The sequence below is a fragment of the Meleagris gallopavo genome, chromosome 20 (assembly GCF_000146605.3).
Source record: "Meleagris gallopavo isolate NT-WF06-2002-E0010 breed Aviagen turkey brand Nicholas breeding stock chromosome 20, Turkey_5.1, whole genome shotgun sequence".
In the NCBI taxonomy this organism is placed as follows: Eukaryota; Metazoa; Chordata; class Aves; order Galliformes; family Phasianidae; genus Meleagris; species Meleagris gallopavo.
The window spans coordinates 7,078,130-7,085,237 of NC_015030.2; positions in this window are offsets into that span (position 1 = coordinate 7,078,130).

Genomic DNA, 7,108 nt, shown 5'->3' on the forward strand with positions numbered 1-7,108 from the left:
ACCCACACAGTCAAGCTCAGCTCATCCCCTCCATCCTGCAGCCCCCAGCTCAGGGCTCTGCTCATCCCCATCCTCCTGATGCTCAGCCATACAGTCTCCAGGTTCCATAAACAACATCAGGTAGAGGGGCACTGGGCAGCAGACAGCAGGACGGGAGTCCCCAAAGAGCACAAATAATCACTGTTGTTCTTGTGCCGCCTCCAACTCCTTCCAAACGTGGGCCATTAAGGGAGACTGCCTCACAAATCACTCCAACGAGACCCTGGAGTGAAAATGGAGTCTGCTTACAATTGCTAATGAGGTGTCAAGCAATTTGTTTCTTCTTCTACTGTACTTTTTAATTTGGGAGGAGATGAGATCTGACTAAAGACTATTTTCCTTGATGGAATTTAGGAGGGTTGTGAGACCAAGGCAGCAGCCTTGACCCCCACCCACTGCTGGGGGCCATACATTCCTCCAACCACAGGACACAGGAGCATGCAGACTTTCCCCTGAGCTCTGTAGGATTCCCAGACCCCAGGCAGCAATGGGCACTGCCCATTTGCCCATGGGAACCTCCATCCACAGGAACCCTTGGAGCTTGGAGCAGGCAGATGTGCTGCTGGGCACCTCTGAATTCTTGGAGCTCTGCGCATGGGGACATTTTTGGTCTCAGTGGCTTCTTTATTGGGTTTGATAAAGAAATAACAACTTGTTCTAAAGTTCTCCTCGAGCCCTTGGGGCTTTTGGGTCACTGCAGTAAATGTGATGCTCATTCAAATATTCAAAACCTCAAGTCTGTAATGGGCTCCTGGAGCTCAGGCACCAGCACTGCTACTTTTCCCCAAGCTTCCTCTCTGCCAATGCAAGGAACTTGGGCTTAAGGATGAAGGCAGCCTTGCAGGAAGCCACCACTCACAGGGATATTTCTGCCCTGAGCCAAAAAGCAGGAAGAGTTTTGCTCCCCTGTGACGCATTGGGGGGGGGGAAGTTCAGGACAGAAACAAGGAGACCGCCCTTCATAACCCACCACATCCCACTGCTCCTACCAAGAATTTTAACTGCATTGTGCTGTAATGAGCCATGCCCAAACTACTGTTTTCTGGCCCTGTGTTTATTTTATTTCCTTATTGTAATGAAACTCAGATGGCCGCTGTTTACACTAGCACCGCACAGCACGAGCATGCTTCACTCAGTCTAATTAGCTGCGAGTGGGTTTTGGAATTAGGGCAGAGGAAAGAACAAATTTTTAGTAACTACTTTAAATTGAAGCCTTCATTTATTTTCATTATAGCTAGACAAAAGCAATATAACGTTTCCTAGCCCTTCGCACACAGGGCTTTGGCTACGCAGGGCTGCAGTTTGCCAGCAAAGCATCCCTGGATGGTGAAAGCTGCAGTTGGGCAGGACAAGCCCCCAGGCTCCGAGCATGACAGTGGAGCAGGATCCCAGCTGCTGGGTGCTGCATCCATTGCACATGGTCTGGTGCTGAGCTCACCTCTGCTCCAGCAATGGGACCGAATGCCTGGGAGCAAAGCTGAGTTCTGGTTTTAATTCACTGCTAAACAGATCCAAACCCCCATGAAAAGCATGAAGAAGCTCCTGTTGAGTTCCAGCCCTGGATGATGTTGGGTAAGTCAGAAGCTTTACAACACCATAGGCTGGAGATGCTCTCACATGTTTGCTAGGAGTGAGCACACCATGCAGATAAATAACACTATCAATAGCAGGACTAATTTTATCACAAATCAAGTTTATCATATTACTTCAGTGCATTCATAGCTCTCAAGGATTTGGGTTATTTTTCTCCAGTGTAACAACCATTACTTTATTGTGTCATCTCTGTTTTCAGAGGGTGATCAATCCCTCCCTCCCCAAGAATATCATCAAGTTTTTTTTAGAGCAAATTCATATGCACCTGATGATCACAACCAAAAATAACTGTGCTCTGTTTACAGCTTGACAAGAAATTGTTGCAAACCTCCATGAAGCACTGGTGCAGCAGCAAAGGGAACATCTTTAAGGCAAAATGCATTGTGTGAGACCCGGCCAGAAGGAGCCCCTCCACAGAAAGCAGCTCCAGGGAAAGGGAGTACCTGCAGGGCTCATTTTTAATGGTTGTCTGGGATAAGGATGGCATTTACTTGGATTTTTACTGCCAAAGAAGTACTGAAGAAGCCATGAGCCACAGTTCTGAGAGATAAAAACTGACATTTATAGCTCACAAAACACAAATACTTCATTTTTCTTTAATTAGTTTCTTTAAGGAAAGCATTATCAATTTTTTTTCCCCTTCCCTTCAGAAAATGCAAAGGTCACAAGCATGAAGCAGAGGGAAGAGGTTTAGCTTCCAGAGCAGCCACATGGCCCCACGATGCTTTAAGGAAAAGCTTTGGCAAACTCTCAGCTCCATCATAAAGTTAGAAGAATTTGCAGCATTGTCAAGAAAGTTTTCCTGCCCTAGAGAAGAGAACATGGACTGGATTCATTGGCATGATTGATTGAAGCCATCAGCGAGGGAAGCCTCTTGGTAACTTCAAATAGATAAGTAAAGTGACATTGAAAAAGGAAAGATCCTCAGTTCCTCACAGCTGGGTCTTTGTGCAACTCATCAATGGCTTGGGTTGGAAGGGACATCTCACCATCCAGGCAATTTCTGTAAGTAGATCCTCAGCTAATAAATACCACTGCAGTCACAGACACAACAAGGATATGGAAGAAAATCCAATGCTACTGTACATCAATTCACTATAAATTAAGTATCAAAATCCACTATCAGTCATAATAGGAAAGAAATTACCTTAATAAATACCACCACAGCATAAACCTAAGGTAGCTTTAGCATCCAAAATGCATTTAAACACGTGCAACTAAGCAGTCATACGTGGACAACTTCTCTCTAAGCCAGCTCCTCACTGCAATGCTAGTAACTACTATGGACCTTAAATGGCCACAATGCTCTACCCACGTGGGACATAACCATTAAGTCATGAGTTTGTGTTCCATGTTACTACGGCAGAAGATGCATGAAGCCCTCAGACTACTCTAAGAGCAGAAAGGAGTGTCCTCAGAAGAGTTCTGCTAAGGAACACCGCAGATCCAGAGGAGGCAGCTGATTTTTTTTTTTTCTTTAAAACATCACTTTTCTGATACTGAAATCGTCTTTCCAGCTCAAATAGCTTTGTAAAAAATATATTAGGTAACACATTTGTTAAAACTACTTTGAGCTAAATCACGCTCAGATTAAGCTGCAATATATATTATTTACAATAGATCTATTTTCCAAAAGGGTTCCTGTGTGTTGGATGCAGCGTTGCCAACTGTCAGTAAATTTACGAACAGCTTGTAAATTTGAGTGCTTTCCAGAGAGCTATTGGTATGTGTGTAAAATACTCATTTTGTTCCTAAAACATGGTAAGGCTTTTTTTTTTCCCCCTGTGCTTGAAAAATAAGGAAAAAACCCTCATAAATATCACTGAAGTGATGACGTATCTGTTTCTGAGAAGAAGAAACTGAAGGAACTCCTTTGGTGAGCCAATGTATCAGCTTTTGCTTGCCCTCAGTGGCCCAGGAGATACAACAGCATTGTGCACATCCAAGGCAAGAGCCTCCCCATCTCTCATTGCTCCCATGGGGATACATGCAAGAGTGAAGATTTGCCAGCAGTAAGAAGGAAAATGGTAAATGGCTAAGTGCTGTTATTTAAGCTGACGCTCAGATTTGGATAGAAAGCTTCAATTGTACCCAGTGCTTGATACAAAAGTAATGGAAGAACACAGGGGAAGGCCAGAGAAAGGCTTGTGAAGTCCAAACTCTACACGGAGCTGAAAGAGAAAAATGGTTTTCTCCTCAAGAAGCACAGGTGCTAAGCCTGAATGCTTCACCACAGTGCTAATAGAAAGACAGCTGCCTACTTTGGTGAGTACCCAGCAGAGCAGGGCCAAGTTAACTGCCCTAAGCCTGAGCGTCACGGAATCCAAACAGAAAGAACTCCTTTCCTCGATCAAAGTCTTGCTACAGGTTGTTTTCCCACAGGTTCACATTGCCTAACAGCAGTCTCCGGGTCACAGCCAACAGGAGCATCCTCTTCCTCCTATGGAGGACCCAGATGATAACCCCCCATTAGCAGGTTGAATTTATAGGTGTAGGTGCCAAAACAAATGAACAAAAAAACCTAGATGAACGTCCCCATGTTGTTAACTTTGCATCTCTTCTACCAAATAGTTTAGGAAGCAAACTTCTCCACAGACATGAAAGGAAAGCACAGGTCCTGCCTCTACCACCTGGACACAGGGCCTGATCCTGGCTTTACTCCCTGATATAGCTGATAACAGGGCTGTTAACTGCTAAATCATCACCACTAGCTTTAGATGCCTGGACATTTATTGGCCATTTTAGAGGGAACTCAGGGGCATGAGCTCTGTCTGATGGTAGAACAAGTAGAAAACTTTGCAGGCCACAGTTTCAAACACATTTTTGTATTAATTTTCATTCTATGCATCGGACTAAATTCAGGCATCACAATCTGAATTGGGTTTAAGGAAGGAAAATGCAAGGATGAAGGATAATCTAAGAGGGTATGCAGGTGTCGAATTTTAACAATAGAGTTAAGCACCAACCTGTGCTCCCTTTGAGGGACATGGATGTGTGCACAGCACCCAGGAGAGCCAAGCATAGTGAGCACACAGCAGCAGGTCCCCATCCCCAGGACCACACTGCCTGGGCTGGTTTCACAGCTGTTTGAGCACTGTTATGATTACCTCTGCTATACATCCCCTGCAACAGACACAGCACCGTAGTGCTAGAGAGGGGCCCTACAATGCACCATATAATACTAATAAACATGATTGTTATAAAAAGATAAGGTTACAGAACATTACACTTTGCCAAACTCCAGTTGACTGTAAATTTAAGTTTTGGCTGAGCCAAGAGCCAGGGAGATTTTAAAATTCAGCAGTAGTAGCTATTCAGAGGGTTGTTCTAGTACTGCTGCCAGGAAAAACTTGGAGTGAAAGGTCTAATTTATCACACATCGAGGTTGCTAACCTGTGCTCTGGGTACCAAGGCAGCTGTTTGTCAGGTTTCAGGAAAGCCAGGAGGAATCCCTGTGTTTGGAAGTGGTGAGAATTGGTGCTCGCTGTGCTGAGCAGGCAGTGTCACAGCCACGGGATGTGCCCTGCCTGCATGGGCATGGAGCACTGAGCTGACCTTGTGCCACTTCACCATCCTCCCCACCACTAAGAATGGAACAGCCCATTTGCAAGCACAGCTTTGGTTGTAAAAATGGCTTTTCACACCAGAATGTGGTACAGCAGCCTTCTGTATTTATGCCCTGCAGGGGAGACCATCGTGCAAGAATCCTGTTCAGCTTCTGCAGGCTGTACTATTTAAATTGAGAGCTTTTTTAAAAATATCTATTTATTCATCCACTTCTTTCCCTATACTTATCTCTTAGAGTACTGCAGAGTTGCTTTTGACAGTACCTTTCTCTTAGGTTCCTTCTGTGAATATAAAGCTCTTACAAGCCACTTCAGCCATGACATTTTGATAGGAAAGTCAATATACACCACAGTCTTTGAGCCTAAGAGCTGTTGCAGGAACACGTGTATCACTGATAAAAGCTCTTCAGCATTAATGGGAATGAGATTAAATACTTAACAGCTGTTTAATTTGAACATCATAAATGCCCCATGACTGACAGATTTGCTGTGTTAATTGATAGAGATCAGAAAAATAATCCCCCTTTTAAATAGATCTAATTGGCTCGAGCAGCCCAGGGCTCTTAGTGCACAGACTGCTGCCTCCCAGGAGCTTGGTATCCACCAAGGTACTGCTCACCAGCTGAGTCAGCCTGAAGAAGGGCTGACAGAACCCAGAGCAGACCTCTTCCCACTCACCTCTTGAAAGACAACCCATGCAACCCTTCCCACTTTCATACAGACAACTACAGGATTTCATTTCATGACATTTGCTGCAACAGTATTTTGAGAACGCAAAGGCAACAACATGGGTTTCACTTATAACACTGGATGATGGTCACACACATGACAATTTGCACTTTACTTTCCAGAGATGCAAGCCATCCTTGCAGCCCATCCAGCCCCACACAGCTCATTTGTACCAATGAGCACCAGTTGCAGCAGACACATTTTGCTGATGCGGGCAAGAATCCACTCAGGACGTGCTGGAGACCAGGAACCCAATTTGCAGAGATATTTTTGTTTTAATGTTTATGCTCTCGTCGATGGCTTGAGCTGTTTAGTTAAAGGAATCCTCCTAGGGGCTATGTGGGATCATATGCATACCTATAGAAAAACCCAGGCATTATACACACCAAACGCTTATCACAGGCTAAACATTTTTCTGCAGATGCCAATCAGAAAAACAAGTTACAGCCATCGAGGAGGAAAAAAACACATCTGTGGTTTGCAAGAAAGGTGTACTTGACATGTCCCTTTATTCATTCTAATTATAGAGATTCCACAAGTGGATGTCAAACATTTTCAGGGTGTTTTGCTAAAAAACTTTCAGTGATGGAAAAAAGGAAGAACTCCACCCCAGCAGATCATTTTGTCCTGTTTGTTTTACAATTTTCACTGTTTTCCTACATTTAGGGTAACCAAGAAAGAGAAAGCAAGAAGAGAAGAAGAATTCCCTTTCGGCCAACATTTATTTCCCTCGGCTGGGAAAGAGTTAAATGGAATAGGAATGATGGTGGTGATTGGAGGGGTGGGTTCTTCTGTCTCCTATCTCTATCCCTCCACCTATAGGCCATGCTTTTCCCAACAAGCTTTTTCCCACCTGAAAGTCACAGTTCATGATCCCACAGGAACAAGCGCAGCCAACTGCCCTTATTCAGCATGGGAAACAGCTGAAATCCCAACTGAGGATTCACCGAATAAAGTCAGATTGAGGAAATAGAGATGAGAAGCATCTGAGTGCCCTATTACTCCCTTTCTAAAAAGGAAGGCTTGCTTGTTGTCCATTCAGAAAAAGTCAGAGCCATCACCTTCCTAGAGCTCACCTGAATTTATACCAATGGGCCTCGAAGTGGGAAGTATCTCTGATTTTATATATATATATATATATATATATATATATATATATATATATATATATATATATATAT